General features: G+C 39.7%; 1 non-coding gene across 1 annotated transcript; it reads left to right on the top strand.

The window, feature by feature from the left end:
* The first annotated feature begins 8,655 nt into the window (after positions 1–8,655).
* Positions 8,656–8,760, top strand: LOC132487251 (U6 spliceosomal RNA). The gene has a single exon (XR_009531549.1). It is a non-coding gene; the product is annotated as a U6 spliceosomal RNA (small nuclear RNA).
* Positions 8,761–9,945: the final 1,185 nt, after the last annotated feature.

Here is a 9,945-nt window from a genome sequence, read left to right as displayed (position 1 = left end):
CCTGTTGGAAGATTTTTGATCACAGTTTCAATTTCAGTGCTTGTGATTGGTCTGTTCATATTTTCTATTTCTTCCTGATTCAGTCTTGGCAGGTTGTGCATTTCTAAGAATTTGTCCATTTCTTCCAGGTTGTCCATTTTATTGGCATAGAGTTGCTTATAGTAATCTCTCATGATCTTTTGTATTTCTGCAGTGTCAGTTGTTACTTCTCCTTTTTCATTTCTAATTCTATTGATTTGAGTCTTCTCCCTTTTTTTCTTGATGAGTCTGGCTAATGGTTTATCAATTTTGTTTATCTTCTCAAAGAACCAGCTTTTAGTTTTATTGATCTTTGCTATCGTTTCCTTCATTTCCTTTTCATTTATTTCTGATCTGATTTTTATGATTTCTTTCCTTCTGCTAACTTTGGGATGTTTTTGTTCTTCTTTCTCTAATTGCTTTAGGTGCAAGGTTAGGTTGTTTATTCGAGATATTTCCTGTTTCTTAAGGTGGGATTGTATTGCCATAAACTTCCCTCTTAGAACTGCTTTTGCTGCATCCCATAGGTTTTGGGTCGTCGTGTCTCCATTGTCATTTGTTTCTAGGTATTTTTTAATTTCCTCTTTGATTTCTTCAGTGATCACTTCGTTATTAAGTAGTGTATTGTTTAGCCTCCATGTGTTTGTATGTTTTACAGCTCTTTTCCTGTAATTGATGTCTAGTCTCATAGCATTGTGGTCGGAAAAGATACTTGATACAATTTCAATTTTCTTAAATTTACCAAGGCTTGATTTGTGACCCAAGATATGATCTATCCTGGAGAATGTTCCATGAGCACTTGAGAAAAATGTGTATTCTGTTGTTTTTGGATGGAATGTCCTATAAATATCAATTAAGTCCATCTTCTTTAATGTATCATTTAAAGCTTGTGTTTCCTTATTTATTTTCATTTTGGATGACCTGTCCATTGGTGAAAGTGGGGTGTTAAAGTCCCCTACTATGATTGTGTTACTGTCGATTTCTCCTTTTATGGCTGTTAATATTTCCCTTATGTATTGGGGTGCTCCTATGTTTGGTGCATAAATATTTACAATTGTTATATCTTCTTCTTGGATTGATCCCTTGATCATTATGTAGCGTCCTTCTTTGTCTCTTCTAGTAGTCTTTATTTTAAAGTCTATTTTGTCTGATATGAGAATTGCTACTCCAGCTTTCTTTTGGTTTCCATTTGCATGGAATATCTTTTTCCATCCCCTTACTTTCAGTCTGTATGTGTCTCTAGGTCTGAAGTGGGTCTCTTGTAGACAGCATATATATGGGTCTTGTTTTTGTATCCATTCAGCCAGTCTGTGTCTTTTGGTGGGAGCATTTAGTCCATTTACATTTAAGGTAATTATCCATATGTATGTTCCTATTCCCATTTTCTTAATTGTTTTGGGTTCGTTATTGTAGTTGTTTTCCTTCTGTTGTGTTTCTTGCCTAGAGAAGTTCCTTTAGCATTTGTTGTAAAGCTGGTTTGGTGGTGCTGAACTCTCTCAGCTTTTGCTTGTCTGTAAAGGTTTTAATTTCTCCATCAAATCTGAATGAGATCCTTGCTGGGTAGAGTAATCTTGGTTGCAGGTTTTTCTCCTTCATCACTTTAATTATGTCCTGCCACTCCCTTCTGGCTTGTAGAGTTTCTGCTGAGAGATCAGCTGTTATCCTGATGGGGATTCCCTTGTGTGTTATTTGTTGTTTTTGCCTTGCTGCTTTTAATATGATTTCTTTGTGTTTAATTTTTGACAGTTTGATTAATATGTGTTTTGGTGTATTTCTCCTTGGATTTATTCTGTATGGGACTCTCTGTGCCTCCTGGACTTGATTAACTATTTCCTTTCCCATATTAGGGAAGTTTTCAACTATAATCTCTTCAAATATTTTCTCAGTCCCTTTCTTTTTCTCTTCTTCTTCTGGAACCCCTATAATTCGAATGTTGGTGCGTTTAATGTTGTCCCAGAGGTCTCTGAGACTGTCCTCTGTTCTTTTCATTCTTTTTTCTTTATTTTGCTCTGCAGCAGTTATTTCCACTATGTTATCTTCCACCTCACTTATCCGTTCTTCTGCCTCAGTTATTCTGCTATTGATCCCATCTAGAGTATTTTTCATTTCATTTATTGTGTTTTTAATTGATGCTTGATTCATCTTTAGTTCTTCTAGGTCCTTGTTAACTGTTTCTTGCATTTTGTCTATTCTATTTCCAAGATTTTGGATCATCTTTACCATCATTATTCTGAATTCTTTTTCAGGTAGACTGCCTATTACCTCTTCATTTGTTAGGTCTGGTGGGTTTTTATCTTGCTCCTTCTCCTGCTGTGTGTTTTTCTGTCTTCTCATTTTGCTTATGTTACTGTGTTTGGGGTCTCCTTTTTGCAGGCTGCAGGTTCGTAGTTCCCGTTGTTTTTGGTGTCTGTCCCCAGTGGCTAAGGTTGGTTTAGTGGGTTGTGTAGGCTTCTTGGTGGAGGGGACTACTGCCTGTGTTCTGGTGGATGAGGCTGGATCTTGTCTTTCTGGTGGGCAGGTCCACGTCTGGTGGTGTGTTTTGGGGTGTCTGCGGACTTTTTATGATTTTAGGCCACCTCTCTGCTAATGGGTGGCGTTGTGTTCCTGTCTTGCTAGTTGTTTGGCATAGGGTGTCCAGCACTGTAGCTTGCTGGTCGTTGAGTGAAGCTGGGTGCTGCTGTTGGGATGGAGATCTCTGGAAGATTTTCGCCGTTTGATATTATGTGGAGCTGGGAGGTCTCTTGTGGACCAGTGTCCTGAAGTTGGCTCTCCCACCTCAGAGGCACAGCACTGACTCCTGGCTCCTCAATTTGGGATGATTTGTTGTCTATTCATGTATTCCACAGATGCAGGGTACATCAAGTTGATTGTGGAGCTTTAATCCGCTGCTTCTGAGGCTGCTGGGAGAGGTTTCCCTTTCTCTTCTTTGTTGTCACAGCTCCTGGGTCTCAGCTTTGGATTTGGGCCCGCCTCTGCGTGTAGGTCGCCGGAGGGCATCTGTTCTTCGCTCAGACAGGACAGGGTTAAAGGAGCAGCCTCTTCGGGGACTCTGGCTCACTCAGGCCGGGCGGGAGGGAGGGGCACGGAGTGCGGGGCGAGCCTGCAGCGGCAGAGGTCGGCGTGACGTTGCACCAGCCCGAGGCGCGCCGTGCGTTCTCCCAGGGAAGCCGCCCCTGGATCCCGGGACCCCGGCAGTGGCAGGCTGCACAGGCTCCCGGAAGGGCGGTGTGGACAGTGACCTGCGCTCGCACACAGGCTTCTTGTCGGTGGCAGCAGCAGCCCCAGCGTCCCACGCCCGTCTCTGGGCTCCGCGCTTTCAGCCGCGACTCGCGCCCTTCTCTGGAGCTCCTTTACGTGGCGCTCTTAATCCCCTCTCCTCGCGCACCAGGAAACCAAGAGGGAAGAAAAAGTCTCCTGCCTCTTCGGCAGCTCCAGAGTTTTCCCGGACTCCCTCCCGGCTAGCTGTGGCACATTAGCCCCCTTCAGGCTGAGTTCTTGCCGCCAGCCCCAGTCCTCTCCCTGCGCTCTGACCGAAGCCCGAGCCTCAGCTCCAGCGCCGCCCGCCCTGGCGGGGGAGCAGACAAGCCTCTCGGGCTGGTGAGTGCCGCTCGGCACCGCTCCTCTGTGCGGGCATCTCTCTGCTTTGCCCTACCCAGGTATGTGGGGAGTTTCTTGCCTTTTTGGAGGTCTGGGGTCTTCTGCCAGCGTTCAGTAGGTGTTCTGTAGGAGTTGTTCCACGTGTAGCTGTATTTCTGGTGTATCTGTGGGGAGGAAGGTGATCTCCGCGTCTTACTCTTCCGCCATCTTACCCGGAAGTCAAGAGTAATCTTTGTGATGATGGAACAGTTCTATATCTTGATAATGGTAGTGATTACATTATCTGCACGTGACAAAAAAACCTAGAATTATATACACACACTGTCCAATATCAAAATTCTTGCTTTAATATTGTACTATAATTATGTAAGATGTAATCACTGGGAAAACTGGGTGAAAAAGTATCATACAAAGGCATTCTCTGTACTACCTTTTAACTTCCCATGATATTTTTCAAAATAAAAAAATTTCAAATACATAATATATTCACTATCCCACTTACAGTTGTAACTGTATTAGCTAGGGTTCTCCAGAGAAATAAAACCAATAGGATATCAATATCTAAATCTAAATTTATAGCCATATATAATCATCTATATTTATATGCCTCCATATGGAGAGATTTAAAATAAGAAATTGGCTTATGCAATAATGAGAGCAGCTGAGTTCAGAATTTGCAGAGCTGCTTTCCCAGTTCCAGTCTGAAGGCGGGAAGCTACTGTAGAAAGCAGGAAGAAGTGATGTGCCAGTTCAAAGGCCATCAGTGAGGAAAAAAATCTCTCTTATTCAGGGGAGGATCAGCCTATTGTTCTATTCAGGCTTTTAGCTGATTGGATGAGGCCCACCCATATTCTGGAGAGCAATCTGCGGCATTATTCAGTCTACTGCTTTAAATGTTAATCTCATCCATACACACCTTTACAGAAATACCCAGTATAATGTTTGTCAAATATCTGGGCACGTTATGACCCAGTCCAGTTGACACATAAAATTAACCTTCACAGCAACCTAACCAAATACTGAGGAATAAAAAGAATAAGTTGTAAGCATAAAGTAATGCATTTTATTTAATCCCCAATTTACCTCCATCTCCTTTTTTTTTTTTTAACATCTTTGTTGGAGTATAATTTCTTTACATGTTATGTTAGCTTCTGCTGTATAACAAAGTGAATCAGCTATATGTATACATATATCCCCATATCCCATCCCTCTTGAGCCTCCTTCCCACCTTCCCAGATGGGGTGGGGATCCTTCAGATGACCTCAAGGATGAATGCTTTTTATTATAATATCTATTTATCTTAATGTAGGTTAGGAAATATAAGTAGCATGTCAAACCCTTTTATGGTAGTATAAGTAAAACTATAAATTAAAAAAATAAATTAACCAAAAGAATCATATTAAGAAGTAGTAGTGTAGGTCAGATGTAGGTAAGGCAAGCCTAGTGGGGTTTCATTCTAGGCTATTGCTATTCTAGCTACCCAGGTATCTCCAGCACTCATACTCATTATTTTTCAGGGCTTCCAAACACTTGAGTTCAGGCTTTTTCACCTTTGCGTTCAGTGTGTGGATGGAGTGAGTTTTTCTACTTTCTGGGTAACTAAATGGTTGGTATATAGAAGGACCTGCCCTCATTGGCTGCCCTTGGGGTTTAACAGGAGACTGGTTGTGTGGACTCTGGGTCTTTGGGCTGGAGTGTATGTTGGGCAGAGGCATCTAGGATTCGTTCATTTCACAATACCTCTGGGCCAGCCCTGCTGAGAGGAAGTGGGAGACTCAACCCCCATTCAAGGAGGAGCTTCCCTTCCTGGGAGGGGATGCCCTGAAGGATGCCTCTCTCCTTTTGATATAATAATTTAGGCCAAGGATAGTGCCAATATTTTTTTTTAATTCTGCTTTTGGAATTATCGTTTACTGGTAGTAAATATTTTTGGCTATTTTGAGTGTAGCAGAGCTTAATTCACCGAGGATGGATGTTACTCTTTGAAATAAGTAAAATTCATTCCGAGTTAATTTTGGTGAATGCAGTAGTTTAGTAAGCTACATCACGTCATTTGTTTTAAAAGAAAAATATATATTTAAATTAGTCAAACTTGTTTCTTTGTATAGCAAATAAAATTCTCATAAAACAAGACCTACCCCATTAAAGAATATTTTGTATAATAGCAAAATCAACAGAATGAGTGTATGTTTTTCTACATACCAATATTAAAAAACAGGAACTTTTGAGTTTTTAAAATTCCTAGGTATTTGTTAAAAATCAGACTCATTATGTTACAGCCATATATTATATTTCATACTCTTTAAAGTCTTGAAAATGATCTTCAATACTGTTTAGTCCAACTCATCATATTATTGAGAACACTGAGGCTTAGAGAAGTTAAAGTGACTTGTCTAAGCTCATGTAGCTATTTAGTGGCAGAAGCAAGACTAGAATCCAGGTGGCTGGAAATTTTTTCAGTAATAAACTGGTAAATATCACATTAAGAATTACACTCTCACTTTCTTTTTCTGGGTACTGTTAAAAAATGTTTTCACTTTATCTTTTAAATAAAAGTAAGATTCCAGGTTTTATGTAGTAGAATGTTTTAGAGAAGTGAATAGAAAAGAGCTGTTTTTAGCCATGCTGTTCTCATTAAAGGAAAACAACTTTTATCTTAGCTCCTTTCACTTCAGGATTTTAAAATTAGGTATTATTTTATTACGTTTCTCCTCTTTTCAAAAGAAAAGCTAGAAGACAAAATTGAATGATATCCTCTAGTATTGTGGAAGTGGACTTTTACTTCAAATTGAAGTAATTAGTTTTTTTCTATAACTTGTCATTGCTGATCTTTACTTTTCATTACTACTCTTTATTATTATTATTATTTTTAGGGTTGGGGTAGATAAGTTCATACACTAAGGTTAAATTGTAGAAAGAAATTTAAGTAGAAATTCTAGATAATTATATGGGTAATCCCCATCAAAACATGCTACCCTATTACAATCAGCTAATCAAGGCCAACATACATTTCTATTTGGTTCTACCCTGAAATGACCAGAAAACAACACCTCTTTTCCATTTCACTTAGACATCTATTGAATTTCCAATTAATCAGAAACTTTATGGAACAGACTGAAGTTTGTGTAAATGTGATTTTAAAAGTCTTATCCCTTTCCTAACACTAAGGAAAGGAGAAATCTCTCTTACTAAGGAGAGCTCTGAATCTGTTCAATTCCTATGCTATTCTGAGGCAGAAGTAGCATTATAGATGAGAGGTGAATAGAGAAGCACCTAGAGGGCTGAATTTACTTGCTTTGGAAAGGACATTGATCTGCAGGTGGAAGAGAATAGGCTAGATTTGTAGCCCAATTGCATTCCTCTCATATCCTCCTGGATCCCTTTATCATTTTTGTGCTCCTGGACTCCCAATGTGCTTTCAGGCCAGCTCCTAGGGCTCTGTTGGGGGTTGACCTCAGGCTGATGGAAACTATTTTGCTTGTGCACCTGGAGGACAGAAGTGCCTGGGAAGTGACATCCTCCCCACTTAACCTTTAAGCAGTGATGTTGCAGCCTGTAAATACTCCAGCATTCTTGCCCCAGACTGACACTGCCTGCAGAGTTGTCTGTGGGATTGAGCCAAAGTGACTCTCCCTGAAACTTTTACTGAGATTTCTCCCTTCCTTGGAGTCCTTCCCTTCCCAGAATGTTTTCCACACTCCCATGTTGAGGATCTTCTCTAAAAAATCACTTTCATGTGAATCTTTATCTCAGAGTCTCTTTCTGAGGACTCTGACCTAGTGAGGAAGGAGAAATCACAGAGACAAATTTCACAGTGGATTGGACTAGGGGATGGAGGAGTTTGGAATGAGGGAATAGAGACTAGAGAAGGTGAAGGTGGTTCTGGGAGTGAAAGATCTCCATTTGTAGAGGGAAAAATTTGAGGACATTTTTTTGTAGTTTCTGAATGGAATCTGCTGTGTTAGGTTGAGTTTCCTGGAAGCAGACTTTGAGACAGACTATTGCATGTAGTTACTGGGGAGTGCTCTTGGGAGACATACCATATTGCTTTTGCTTTTCCTGAACTGATATTTCTTCTGAGTGTGCAGTATTATAATGAAAGGAACCACTGTGTAGTCTAGCTTTTTGTGGTTTAATAAAAGATCCTCTCTTTGTATATATTGGGACTGATAAAAAGAAGTGAGTTTCAAATAAATATTTTTTCCCAATCAGCAGAAGCTGAAAAAAATATGCCACAAAAAGAGACACTGGAAAAAAAAATCTTTTGTGCACACATACATATTAACAACAGTGTTGAACTATATCTAAATATTGCCTATAAATCTTGAGTAATAGAAAATAATAGATTAATACTGAGGAAGAGATGTGCCTAATCAAGGTATAAACTTAAAAAAATGTGTATGCAACTTATTCAGGCTCATTGTGGTAGTTCAGGCCTGTGGAATATCTGTGCATTTAGAAAAGTGCACAGAAAACTCTTACATTGCAGTGTGATTCCCAGCCACAGTTGTTTGGTCTAAGTTTAACACTTGTCTTAAACTGAGTCAAACACAGTAACCTGTCTTTTAGCCACATTTGATTGGTCCATGATTAAGCCTCCAGTACAAATTTGATTACTGTGACTTTTCTGAAAAATATTTGGACTTGGGATTTGTAGTGTAAGATGTCTTAATGTGTGGCTGATGAAAAAAGTGAACACCTTTGAGCTGTTGTGGCTTTGTTTTCTACCTTGAGGACAGTGGAGAGGAGTACTCATGAGAGAGTGAACAGTGTGAGACACACATGAAGAAGGGATCAGAGGAGACAGAGATAGAACCTTTACAGGACTGTGCTCCCTGATTCCATTTATTCCCAAGGCCAAGATGTCAACCTGCTTTTGAAATGGCTTGGGTGTTGAACTCATTTGTGTATTTCCCCAGCTTATTCTTTTGAGAGTGGAAGTGGCTTTATTTACAACCCTTGTGAATTTGGGAACAATATATATCTGAAATGACCTTAATAAGTGGTAGATTTAAATCAATATAAGAAAAATGGTTTTATGTGCTCACTTCTGCAGCATATATACTAAAATTGGAATGATAAGGAGGATTAGCATGGCCCCTGCCCAAGGATAACATGCAAATTCATGAAGTGTTTCATATTTAAAAAAAAGAAAAGAAAAATGGTTTTAAAAAGGCAGTGAAGAAATTTAACATAGATTTAATAATTATCCAGGGGAGATGATCTCATAACTGCAGTCAAATGCCATTTTTATGAAATTTTAAAAAAGACTACATACAAAGCAATGCAATTGTTATCTACTTACAAATGCAAAAGAAGATAAGCATGAATTATCAGTATGAATCAGGTGATCTAGTGAGTTTTCTGTATATAAAATCAGTATTCAAAAATCAATTGTATTGTAACAAACAGTTAAAAAATGAAATGTAATAAAAATCAGATATCATTTCAAATGTATCAAATAATTTCTCAGTCCCTTTCTTTTTCTCTTCTTCTTCTGGGACCCCTAAAATTCGAATGTTGTTGTACTTAATGTTGTCCCAGAGGTCTCTGAGACTGTCTTCAGTTCTTTTCATTCTTTTTTCTTTATTCTGCACTGAGGTAGTTATTTCCACTATTTTATCTTCCAGGTCACTTATCCGTTCTTCTGCCTCAGTTATTCTGCTATTGATCCCTTCCAGAGTTGTTTTTTTTTTTTTTTTTTTTTTTGCGGTACGCAGGCCTCTCACTGTTGTGGCCACTGCCATTGCGGAGCACAGGCTCCGGACGCACAGGCTCAGTGGCCATAGCTCACAGGCCTAGCCACTCTGCAGCATGTGGGATCTTCCCGGACTGGGGCATGAACCTGTGTGCCCGGCATTGGCAGGCGGACTCTCAACCACTGCACCACCAGGGAAGCCCCCTTCTAGAGTATTTTTAATTTCATTTATTGTGTTGTTCATTGTTGCTTGTTTCCTCTTTCATTCTTCTAGGTCCTTCTTAAATGTTTCTTGCACTTTCTCTATTCTATTTCCAATATTTTGAATATATTTACTATCATTATTCTGAATTCTTCTTCAGGTAGACTGCCTATTTCCTCTTCATTTCTTAGGTCTGGGGGGTTTTTATCTTGCTCCTTCATCTGCTTTGTGTTTTTCTGTCTTCTCATTTTGCTTATCTTACTGTGTTTGGGGTCTCCTTTTTGCAGGCTGCAGGTTCGTAGTTCCTGTTGTTTTTGGTGTCTGTCCCCAGTGGATAAAGTTGGTTCAGTGGGTTGTGTAGGCTTCCTGAGGGAGTGGAGGAGTGCCTGTGTTCTGGTGGATGAGGCTGAATCTTGTCTTTCTACTGGGC

Source organism: Mesoplodon densirostris, chromosome 3 (genome assembly GCF_025265405.1).
Source record: "Mesoplodon densirostris isolate mMesDen1 chromosome 3, mMesDen1 primary haplotype, whole genome shotgun sequence".
Taxonomy (NCBI): domain Eukaryota; kingdom Metazoa; phylum Chordata; class Mammalia; order Artiodactyla; family Ziphiidae; genus Mesoplodon; species Mesoplodon densirostris.
This window is presented reverse-complemented; position numbering and strand designations above follow the sequence as displayed.